This window comes from Pogonomyrmex barbatus, unplaced genomic scaffold, assembly GCF_055798465.1.
Source record: "Pogonomyrmex barbatus isolate J1 unplaced genomic scaffold, ASM5579846v1 scaffold6, whole genome shotgun sequence".
Taxonomy (NCBI): domain Eukaryota; kingdom Metazoa; phylum Arthropoda; class Insecta; order Hymenoptera; family Formicidae; genus Pogonomyrmex; species Pogonomyrmex barbatus.
Window position 1 is genome coordinate 8,810,776 of NW_028297160.1, and position 13,162 is coordinate 8,823,937.

At 35.7% G+C, this 13,162-nt stretch overlaps 1 protein-coding gene across 20 annotated transcripts in view; it reads right to left on the reverse strand.

Moving 5' to 3' along the window:
• The window catches only part of FoxP (forkhead box transcription factor P), a 276,092-nt gene that overhangs the window by 227,475 nt on the left and 35,455 nt on the right, over positions 1-13,162 (reverse strand). For 2 of the 20 annotated variants that reach the window (XM_089082901.1, XM_089082897.1), the window contains exon 1: positions 6,016-7,672. The exons of 17 other annotated variants lie outside the window; for them this stretch is intronic. The gene's annotated coding sequence lies outside the window, so the exon portion shown is untranslated. Of the gene's footprint in view, positions 1-6,015; positions 7,673-13,162 lie in introns of those variants that run through there. One more of the 20 variants, XM_089082898.1, reaches the window with a different exon arrangement.

A 13,162-nucleotide genomic window follows, 5' to 3' on the forward strand; every position in this document is an offset into this window, starting at 1 on the left:
ATTTTTCCGCGTGTTTTTCAATAGAGATTACATTTGTTAAGCACAGTACAAAGCTATGTACAATAATGTATGTAAAGTGCTTACAATAAGATTAATTTGCGACAGATAAAGAATCAATTTCAGAATGGCAGACATTTATTATATTTAATGTCTTGTAATTTTTAACGCAGTGTTACTAATAATTAATAACTACTTAATGTTAATAATAATTAATAATTAATATATCAAAAGTGAAAATATATATATACCAACATTCTTTCTCGTAAATAATAAAATTGTATCTCTCAATTCGATATGTATGTCATGTTCCACTTACAACTTGTTAAATAATTGCACTTACGGGAATATACAATAAGATATGAAAGCGTAAGTTTAACGTGTCGTCCACGTTTTTAAACTTTATTACTGTCATTAGTAGCAGCTAGAAGAACGTTATACGACAGCTAACAGCAACGTACACCTCATTCCTCGACAAACAATTCAAGATGGTAATTTAGCAAATTTGTTACACTGGTAAATGCATTTGCAGCTGACGCGGTATTGCGGAAAGATGCAAAATGCCGACATGTTGCAGCAATTGCGGCACTGAAGAAAGTTTTTGCGGTCGTTCAACGATTATAATGTGTTGTGTGCGTCAATGGTTTTACGAATATCTTCATGTCATCTTTCATTTCTGTTCGCGTGTTTAGATTTATCCTTATAACTTCATTATCTTCTTGCAATCTTGGTATTGTATACAGCTATTTTCCGTTCATGACGCTTAGAGATATCATAATCATTATAATGACTATATATTAAATAAATAAACATAATTTTACGATATATTTTTATGTTCAATTAGCCGGAAATCATAATTGTTTCATCTCAACCAATATCGCAATTTTCTTTAAATAGTTTATTATTTGTTAATATTTCAAGCAAATGATTATTGCATTAATGCCAACCATTATGATCTTTCCTTAAATATAATATTTCATGATAAATTTCTCTCCGTTATATTCGCAATGCTCAAAATCTTCTATCAGAATTATAATTTTTTATGTTAGCTATTATCGCAAGAAAAAGATAACTTCAAAATTTCAAGAATTACAAGTAAATTTACATCATTATCACCAAAAAATTCGTCGACTCACGCCAACGGGTGATGAAAATAATTAAAAGATAATTTTAGTTATTTGACATTTATCATACATTTTTATTTTTTTTTTTAAGTTAAATAAAGCGATAAGTTAAAATAAGAAAAAAATGAAAATCGATCGCCTCAAAGTGCGGTTAAAAATGTCAAAGAATTCAAGAATTAAAAAAAAAATCTTTAATTCTACAGAGATTGCGCATATGATTTTTGTAATCCCGCGAAACAAAGTTACAAATTTAACGTTGCTGTAAAATAATTTGCTTTAACACATCGGTTATACCGTGAAGGTCGAGAGACACAGATCCCCTCCCGGTGAACGGTGCAGCATAATTCCAACAGGAAACAAATTCCAACATTTCATACTGTGTATTGTGAGCTAACGCTTGATACTTATCGAGGTAAGAAAGTAATGAAGTTTAACGGGAACCGTCGAGATGAACGCGTACGAATCGTGTGTACGATGGAAGCAATTTTATTTTGCATGCGAATAGGACCCAATCATTCCGCAATCCGGCTAATTCAAGAAATAATTGCGAGAAACGTCGGCAATTCCTCAACTCCGTGACAAAGTTTTGAATGTGAACGGCGCAGACTCGCGGTTTTCCCCGTTATTCGCTTCACCTTACTAGTTGACGCACAGCTTGGCTATAAATAACCATCTGTTTACTCGTTGCTGTCTCGCAAACACTTTTTTAACGCATCATACTCCCCGCGAATATATAAACGTACAGACCGAACAATGTATGAGATATCACAACGAGATGATAGCAAGATTGAAAAAGCGGAAAATCCTGTTCCAGTTCATTCGAGCATTAATGCTCATTAGAAATTATTATTTCCATACGATTACTTCAAAATTAATAGGAATCCATTACACTTTTGTGCGTTACAATATATACGCACAGTTGATTACGGTTCAATTTGATTAATATACATATATATAATTTTATTATCAGAAAATCCCACGTTATTATCCAAGACACGTGTTATCCTAAGGCAATACGTACTCGGCCGTAAAATTACATGACACGCGGCTATAAACAAAATAAGATTAACTTCTTATCTTCGGCTATAAAACGATCGTAACTTGGAGCAACTAATGGAAACCTACTTTAAGTAATCTTAGTTGTATTAACACAGGAAATCGTATGCTTGAGCGATTTACGTGCGTTTGTTTATTCGAAAGTTACTTTGTTATCGGCGCTCATATCATTCTAATATTTATCATCTAAAATATCTTACAATTCTGAATTTACTTGCCGTTACATGACGCAATAAATTTTACACCGCTAGCAACAATTTGATACGAAGCTTTACTATAATCCTTAATAATATCATAAATTTAAAAACATAAAAAATGTTTTTCTGTTTCTCTTAATGTCTTAGATATAAGCAAATTTGCCTATTAAGAAAACTATCCTATAAAGCGTAAACAAGTATTCATTCTATATCGATAATAATTTTAATAATTGAAATATAAAGGTAGCAAAATAAAGAAATGAATGTTGTGAATCAAAGAATCTCATTATTTGACTATCTCATTAATCACAACAAGCAAGGCGACAGTATAAGTCGCGATGACGAGGAATGAATTTCTACCTTCCCTCCCCTAATGTTTATTATTTAACGCTAACGTGTTAATCCGTTTGAATTATTCGCAACGAACAATAGCTGTCTTTCACAAAGATTGATCACGATTGAGAAGTAACAGTTTTAATTTGACGTTTGAATGTTTGACCCTGTGTATGGACGTTGGTACAATAAATAATTACGGACAATTTGCGGGCTCCGCGTTTCCAGACAAGACTGCAGGCACGAATTTTGTCGATTAATCGTCTGGCACGAATCGTTAAACTGCTGAGATTCGATCAACGAGATCAAATCGACGACCGATCCAATTAAACGTTTTCTCCTATTGCGCTCGAACTCTCGCCGTGGATCGATCCGGCTGACGCGGCGGGATCGATAGTTAAAACGTTATTAAACAGCCCCGCAATAGTTTATTAAACATCAATATAACGTGAAGAGAAGCAGGTGTGCGAAAGCTTTCGAATCTTTTAATGCCAGAAGCGTCGCGTACACCTATGTAAATTTTCCGTTTTACAAATCTACTGTGTAATGCGACGCCTCTATACACACACACACACACACACACACACACACACACACACACACACACACACACACACACACACCACACCACACACACCACACACACACACACACACACACACCACACTCCTCAAATTTTTTCGATTTTTTTCTTTATCTCCCCCGAATAAAACATTTATTTACTCGTTACTGTTTTTTTTTACTCATTAGAGTAAATTTAGAATCAAATTAAAATAAATTTAATCGAAATCTTTAAACAATTTATTTACATCAATTTTATTATTGCTATCTATCTTATTATTATTGATTCAATGGTAGCCTGCGTATAATTTGGCACTTGGAGAAAAATTTATTCTTAATGCAAAATATCTATCTGTTTCGATCTGTTGTATTTTATATTAATTATTTTTGACTAGGTGGAATTATAGTTATTATATTAATTGTAATTATATTATTAAGATTAGGCTTAATTTATCGCAAAAATTTATTCGACCAACGCAAAGATTTTGAAATTCCAATTTCATCTTTAGTTGTTGTATGTGTATTTTCATTAAAAAGTAAAAACAATAAATAAAGGCTTTTAAAGGAAAACAGACATTCATTCCAAACGCTAAATATCTCCTTTCTAATCCCCTCAAATCAAATAATCAACAACGTTCATTGAACTCCAATTGACTGATTAAGCTGTTGTATATCGTGCCACACGTGTAGTCGCAATCTAGATTCCATAAATGACGCGAAAAATGCGGAATAGAATACGTTCGTTCTAACGTGTATCATTAAAATTATGAGTACTAAACAATTATTAACTGACCACAATTATTAGTCTACGAATAGTAAGTTGTATAATATTGATTATTTATTTCAAATGAATATTTGATCAAATTCCGCTGTAAACTAATACATGAATACTAAATACATGAATAAATGTACGAATAAATGTATGTTGCAATATTTAATATGACGTAATCTAATATACGACGTTTGGAGGGTTATGCAAGGGAAAATAGAAGAATTAAAATTCACTCGAGTTTCAAAAACAAAGCGACACAGCTGTCGTTGAACCTCGCAATTGTTCCTAAGAAACAAATGCTGCATTAGTCAGATGTTCTTATCTGGGAATAATAATGTTTCTGCTTCATTCGACACTTTCTTCCCGCGCTCCAGTTTAAACCGTGGTGCAACGCGACGTGATGCACCGGGGAGATTCGCGCGAATCGGTCGCGGCTCGAATTGGCAGACGACGAGGAGGGGGGGGGGGGAGTGGGAGAGAGGGGGCGATGGTCAGAAGCTAGACCGATAATTAATTGGCCGCTCTTAAATTTGGAATACTCGGAAAAGTGTTTGCACGGATCGACGATTTATGAGCGCAAGGTAGCCCCTCATGATAATGAGGGGATAATAGACGTGCCGGGCACAGTTTTCTTAAAAGGCGCTCGCGCGCGCAATTAGTGAACGTGTGTGCGTATAGAGCGTCTCATAAATCTTAATAAAAGCCGCGGGTAACGATTACTCACTCACTCACTCACTCACGGCTTGCCGCAAGAAGATAATGATTCACCGCGAGTGGCCGCCAATATGCGCGGATAATTCCTCCGTTAGGTTGCTCGCCACGTTAATAGCGATTTCCATTTTCTCGACGCGACGCGACGCGTCGCCGGGACAATCGTGCCCATGAGGAAACATTATCACATCTGATTTCCTTCGTGCGGTGATAATCGCGTTCTCGGTAACGCAGTTGCGGATGCTGCGCTTTACAGCGGCAAATTCCACGTATCGTGAATTTCGGGGCGGTTCATTCCATCGCGTTGTACTTAAAGGAGCAAGGTTCGCGTAATCGTGGCCTTTGTATGTCTTATTGAGACTTTAGACCGGAAGCAAATAACACATTTTGCTACTTGTGGCGATTATACTGTGAACGTATACTTTAGATAACGTATCAATTATCTTGCTCCATAAATGTAATGAGATACTAAATTTTACTGTAACACTCGGTACACGAGAAAAATAATCATGGTATCGGCGATTAACCGAAGAAAGATCGCAGAGTCATGAATAATATTTTGTATATTACGTTCTATGATGTTCTTTCGTTAAATATAATTAAAAATAATTTTATTTTAAGAGAGAGCTAATATTATTGTGTTATTTTAAGTATTTACTGAATAATTATAATTTTACACAAAGCGGTTCATAATACCTTTTGCACGCCAAATGTAGCCTCATATAACAACGTACTCATCAACAAAATCAATCGATCAAAACACGCATGCAGATCGTAACCTTTTGGCATCGATTTCATTGGCAGGTTATTCGGCACATATATCGAAAGTGTCGAATGTGTGTGTGTGTGTGTGTGTGTGTGTGTGTGTGTGTGTGTGTGTGTGTGTGTGTGTGTAATAAGAGAAATCACCTTCAATGATAGTTAGTTTTCAATGCTGAATCTCTCAATTTAGAAAATCAGCAATATTCAAATCAACAGATTATTACGTATAACATTTATGTATCTGTCTATTTAATATTATTTATAATAACATTATTTAGTGTTATTGGCGAGTATTTTTCATCACGTTCCACAATCTACGAGCTCGCAATTAATAATTGTATTAAAGTTAATAAATAAATAAATAAATAAATAAATAAATATACGTATATTTATTTATTTAAAATTTATAATAAATATACTTTTTTTAATATTGACGTCTCGATATTTCGTATATTAACACCTGACAAATCGAGTAGTCAATTAGAATTTGAAATACACTTACCAATTTATTTGAAGTATACAAAACGTGCGATTATTGTCCCATTTTCAGAAAGTCTGTACTTCTCAGAGCTCTCGCGGAAATGCGTATTCCTCGTCACTATACAATCACTCTTCTCACACATAAACGATGTAACAACGTAACAACACGTCACTGACGCACTGAATAATTACAAATTCATCTATTGCACGAATCTTTCTTTCTTCCATGTCATACTTCCATGTTAATGTTATTACGACTATCGTTATTTCACTTAATGTTACAAAAATGTTGCAACCAAGAATCTGAGAATTAATATCTATTGTATTTTAAATTTCATTATTAAATAATTGCAGCTAATAGTTTAAAAATTCCTTGTAAAAATATATAAGATAAAACTCTTATCATTTATATTAATTTATATAAGTAATACATAGATACATAGATACATAGATATATGTATATCAGTTAATAGTTCATGTTTGAATGTCTGATTATTTTATGTTGGAATTCTATTTTGTGTTTTTTGTTATTTAAAATCAGTAAAATAATCAAAGTAAAGCGATTATTGGTAAATGTATGTTGTAATACAAGCGAAATGTTATTTAGGAATTAAACGTGCGCCGAGAAGAATTGCTTAAATCACTAAAGCCATCTGCTTCAAACTGGCCTACAATCACACTACGCGTATGTAATCTGATGTAAAAAGTCATCATAATTTACTTTCGACTGTGGTAAAACTTTGTTGAAATTTCTCACACGTTTTTAAATAATATCCAATTGCGTATATACCGTTTCTTCTCATTTCCTGGATAAAACTATCACAAAGTTGCTAACGCACTGACATTTATATTATCATCATGTGTTTTCCTTAACTGACTGAATAAGAAAACAAGTTGTTAATTTATGCACATCACCGCTTTGATTAACAATTCGATGAATCGTCTCGATGCATCAAAGACGCACGTTTGACGTTCCAATCGCAACACCAAAAACTCACGTGCAGAGAGGAATGTTTTATCAACAAAAGCACCGTTCCTCTTCCTCTCTCCTTCTCACTCTCTCTCTCTCTCTCTCTTTCTTTCTCTCTCTCCACCTCTCCACCTCCCTCTTTTTCCTCTCTTTCGTTCACTCTCTCCACTCACTCTTTCTCGACACTGGCGAAACCGACCGAAGCGAATCCATCCGAGCCGCGTCGTGCCGCGCCGCACGACGGATACCCTCGCTCCTCCCGAATTTCGGCGGGTTTTCGAATCTCGCCGCCGTCGCGACCGCGATCGCACGGAGGACCCGGCGCAGGTACGATCGTCCGGCGGAGGCCGCTCCCCGCTCGGATCGCGGCGCGCGCGATTTGATAAGGCCGAACACGCGGAGACGCGACGCGCGTCGTACTCCGACTCGTCGTAGCGGACGCCCACGGAAGAAAACGCGCGATGACGGAGCGAGCGTACACGAGCCTGCTTGCCTGTCTGCCTAGCTGCCCTGACTTCTGCCTCCTGCCTGCCTGCCTGCCTGCCTGCCTGCCTGCCTGCCTCGTTCGGCGAACAGCCCGCGGCCCCCACGTTGTTTGTCTCGCGAGTGGCCTGTTTACATGTTGACTCTCTGTTTACGCATTTTCCGCCCCCTCCCGAGCCGCGCCGGTTCGCGACTCCTACCCCTCTCGCATGGCCTGGCACTGACGATCCGCGCACACTTCTCTCTCCCCCCCCCCTTTGCTCTATCATTCTCCTTCTTCGTCAGTGTCATTGACGGTCTCGTCCCTCTCTCTCTCTCTCTCTCTCTCTCTCTCTCTCTCTCTCTCTCTCTCTCTCTCTCTCTCTCTCTCTCTTTTTCTGTCGCGATGCGGTATTCGCGATGTCGAATAAAGCCCGGTTTACACCGCTGTTCTGATAGAATTATCGATACATCCGAAAAATGGATGTGCCTTAACAAAGGATCTTTTTGTTTAAATTATCAATTAAATAAGCTAACGCTCTGGAATACTCATCAGGAAAAATATCGTGACCGTAAAGGAATTGTAATGTAATGTAATGTAATGTCTACCATCCTTTTTATCGCAATGTTTTGAAACTCGAATTTCAAACCAGCGATAATATTTGATTCAGATCGATCGAAGAGGAATGACTAATGAAATTCACGTTCCGTCTTTCACCATGGATTTTTCACCGTGAAGATAGCATTCTCTGCAATTCTAACGAGATCAAAGAGATCATCGCAATTTTTTTATTTCGTGACGTATAAGAGTATTTCGAATCGCAAAAAGTGTTTTGATCTCTCTTAAAATATAATGCGATTATCTAAATTTTATTTCTGAAACTTCAAATTGATAATTAACGTAAAAATCGATTTATCAATTTTGACCGTTCAGCATTTGTTATTTATTTCACAAACATCGAGATGTATTGAATGTCAGACAGTAGATACGACCCACATAAGCAAGATTACGTAGTTAACTTGGAAAATAAAACAACTCATCATGCATTCGTGTATATTTTAAACAAACTTATTATTATTTCAGTAACACTGAGATGTGTCGCTTTGCAATCTTGAATAAATAAAATCACAAAAATCTCCAGTTACTCAATAATATAATAAAAGCGACGCGCATTATAGCCGCATCATATGTTACTTGTAATCGATTGCTTTTTATTTGATTATTTAGAGTATTAGATACGTCACACTATTATACGTCTTTATAGGCATGAGCGAAGCGATGCATTAATTGAGTAGTCATGTTAAGCTGAATAATCTGAAAAGTTGCTCTACTAAAAGTCGCTTCATTAAAAATCCAAATCGCGTACTTTCTCGGATAGCCACTTCAGTTTATATATACTAACTTGAGTTTTCCAGACGAGTATTCCACATATTCATTTGCACATATATTTTTAATTAAATCAGACGGTAACGCGACCGAGGCAGCGGCATTTACAAGGAAATGTTCCAATTGAAATGGGCATTACGTACACGCGCGTGTAATACCAAGATCGCGTATGATATCGAGATACGATTCTTACAGAGTAACTTATAATTGCTGAACGACAGGTAGATAAAGTCCCTGTGTACAGTCCCTTGCAGCAATTACGGCAATTAACAAGTAGTTACGTACGTCGACCTCGTAGTAGTTACGGACCGCGCGGGACAGACAAATTCTAATTCTCGCGCGACTTCTTTTCGAGATATACATATGTACATGTGCACGTTAACAAAACATGAGTACATGAATACATGCTGCTAGCAAGCTTGAAAAATTCAAGATTCGTCGCCACCGCTTATTTTCGTGTATAGCATTAAAATATTTAAAACTAGTACAAGACATTATAACTTTTAGCAGCCTGAAAAAATATGAGAAGAGATACTTAAGACAAAAGATATATTTGTCATTCTAATTCGAAGATTAAACAAATTTTATTTGTAAGCTTGATTATTACGCATATGTGACTATCGCAAACACATATTTAACGTTTTTTTTTTTTTTTTTTTTTTTTTTCTTTCAAATATTATATAAAGATTGTACATATTTTCTGCGTTTGCAGATTTTTATCTTTTATAAAAGTAAAAAAATTGTAGTTGAGATCAGTATACATTATGCAAATGAAACGATTTCATGCTTTATAATTATACGCTATTATATAATATTTTTCTCTGAATTATTGTGAATAAAGAAATAAAATAATAATAATAATAATAATAATAATAATAATAATAATAATAATAATAATAATAATAATCAATCTTTATTATCTGATGCTTGACCGATTTGTTTACAACTCGAGTCTGTATTGCCTGACGAGCAAAATATCCTTTTTAATTCTAGAAAATGCTTCTCACGTTTGACTGGCGATGGCTAGGTTTGCGTGACGAAAATTTCCTTCAAACTCATTGAGCGCTCATGACTTGAAGGTTGAAGTCGTTCGAAGCGTGCCGATACGTACGCCTATATTATCAAGTTGACAACGTATGAAACACGTTGTTTACATCTCCGTGTCTAATGTGAGAGATATCTGTGATATTAATAGATCGTCGTATTAGAGAGGCGTCCGTCGCGCTCGCGCTCCCATTTATTGAGGTCGCAACATCGGTAGAAATTATGCGACATGCACTCATTAAACTAGCGCGCGACGCGAGAGAAACATTTAACATGCGCTGATTGCGTACGTCCTAATTGTTTATAACTTATGTCGTTTATATAATATATACATCTGCATGATTCTTGTCTGTTATAAGATCCGACATTACTCCTCATAAATATTGGTTTCTGGTATCAACTAAAATATTATTACTTCAGACGTTTCGAGAAAGTTTTCACGAAGATAGAAAATATCGAGTAAATTTTATTCGACTAACCGATGAAAATTAAATCATCTCTGTTGTTTTTATAAATGTATCATGTGTCGTAAATCATTCGGATGCCATAGCACTTAGTTCGCTTTAATCCGCGTCAATTTTTAAGTAAAGATGTGACGTGACTCTGTCGATTCGTCGCACAGTAACGAATCGAATTTATGTTAGATTTACATTAATGAATAATGCTTCTTTTTAAAACGCTATCTGGATAAAGCGGAAGTCATGGAATGATAGTTTGACTTGTTAAGATCCTCGTGAGGATTATAATTAGAAATAACGTAAGATGATCTGTCGATTTATTACTGAAGCAAAATGAACGATACAATATGAAACGGTCTAATAAAATTAATGACCGACATCCCGAGGCCGTTAAAATAATCAGTCATTAAATGGAGCGCAACTTTTCAAACGATCATTTCAATTTCTACGATTTGCGCATTGCGCTCTGTTTAGTGCGACAATAATCAATCTTCTTTTTGCAATAATAATTATTATTTTTCACTTCAAACATAAATGTAATATATTATTTATTTTTTTATTAATAATTTTTCATTATAATGCGAGTATTATTTTTACATATTTTATTCTTCGTAATATTTCACAATTTATTTATGTCATATACCATGCGTCTAGAAATAACAGAATTAACGTATATAATATTCGGTACGTTAAAATAATTTTGTAATAAATTAATCGATATTAACCTTGTAATAAAATCGGGGGAAAAAATGAATTCAAGCATGAAATTTTCTCGATTTTTCGCAACCGGTCTAATAGACCGTGTATGAGTCGCTTGTACATTAAAAAAGTAAGCTCTAATTTGCGGCTATCGATGATTAAAATACTCGCATTTGTCGCGGCAGTTGTAGCTGCCGGTTTCTACAACGTTCTCATTTAAGTTCCGGCCGTTTGTTTGATCGCAGACGGAAAACGGTCGATCGACGATACCGATGAGGCGCAGAATTCGCTGTAAAGCGGACTTTAACCTCCTCCCACGAATCGCCATGGTCCGCTGCCTTCATCGGTCTCACTCGCTCACGTTTTCTGCGTTCGCCGAGTGTGACAGTGCCGTATGAATGCCCTACCTTCCCTCCTCGCACCTCGCGCCTGTGACTTCTTACTGTTAGCGTTGCGGTGACAGACTCGCGCGGATGACGCCTCCACCGCGTTTCCATTCTCGAATCTCACGATTCTTCAAACTTCATACTCGAAGAGCGCACCTGTCGTAATTAGTACGATCTACTCGATCGAGCGCGACACGAGCCTTAAATGAAAACTAACACGATGACGTGATCAAGTGCTCCTATAAGTGATCTTTGATAAAAATTACATTATCGACTTAATAATGCTCTACAATTAAGCATCAAAATGCATCGGGTTTCCTCAATCATTTTTATACTAAAAATTTGATCGGATACAGATCTGAAAATAATGTTAGTGGACTATCAAAATAATTATGTAGAACGTTTAAATTGATTGCCGGAATATAAAAAAAAATTTTGCAATATTATCATCGTGCTTGAGCATTCTGCATAATAATTTCGATTTTAATCCAACAAAATCATTTTCAGATCTGTAGCTGGACAAATTTTTAGATATTTCAACAAAATCGTTTCTTTCTTGTGTAGATTTATCCTTTGTAGACTTATGGCGAACGTCGATCAAACGATTACTGAACACAAATTCAGACGTGAATGAAATAAATGCAAACTACGCACAATGTTGCCGCGTGTTCCACGCAGCTGGATCCAGATGGATACAGATACTTTCTAACAGTTAATATTCCTCTTACTTGAAACTCGAGAGGTACAAATCAGACAAAGTTGCATCATTCGGGTGTGGTAGCAAGCTGTCATCCACTATTATCATAGTTCCAAAACGATAATTTTCTCCCCGGGAAATCGACCGGGGAATAATCATTTTTGCCTTCATCTTGTTCTCTCTGAATAACGGCGTCATCGGAGTAGCATGGCTGTTTGAACACGTGAATCGTGATGAACCTACGCACAGACTGTACACATTTGCCTTGCCCTCGCCATCACTTTTTGCCCCACCAACTCGACGAGATGTCTCATCCACGGCGGAGAGAAGCCGCTTGATGCCTCCATGGTTTATTTACTTGATCTCATGTTAACGCGCACACTTTCCTCAATGCTTCGCGGAAACCATCGCGCAATATTTCCCCACGAACTGACGACAGTCTGTACGGTGATACATCGTTAAAATATTTGTCTAAATTTTTCCTTTCAGGAAAAACGTATAAATCTTTCATCAACGTGCGAGGTCATCGAACGTGGAAAATCTTTGCTGCTCAGAATTTTATTTTATTTTATTCCAAGCGCCTATATTTACGTATAAATTTATGGTGATAGTAAAATGTACGATGTATTATATTTTATATTTTATATATAAGCTGTGCGACATAGTGCGATATTCGACGTTTGAGATAATTGAAAGAAATGCTTGTCGATGTTACTTGCTATAATTAAAAAGGTGAATATATTCCCGTAGTTATATCACGGCTTTAAATGTTGACAATTGCGTATTACTACCTTTTAATTAATACTAAATTGTTAATATTTAAATTTTAATAAAATTTTAAAAATTCAATATATCCTTAATCGAAAAACATTGATAACACACTAGTCGGTGTATGAAAATGATAAAAATTTCGGCGAGCTCAAGTGAACGTTAACTTATTTATATATATTTAATTAAATTTAATTAAATATGTAATGATATATCAGAGTTGTTTATCTTCAAAAATCATTAGTGATTATTATTACACGCGTCTCGATATAATTTTAATATCAATAAAAAGAAAAAG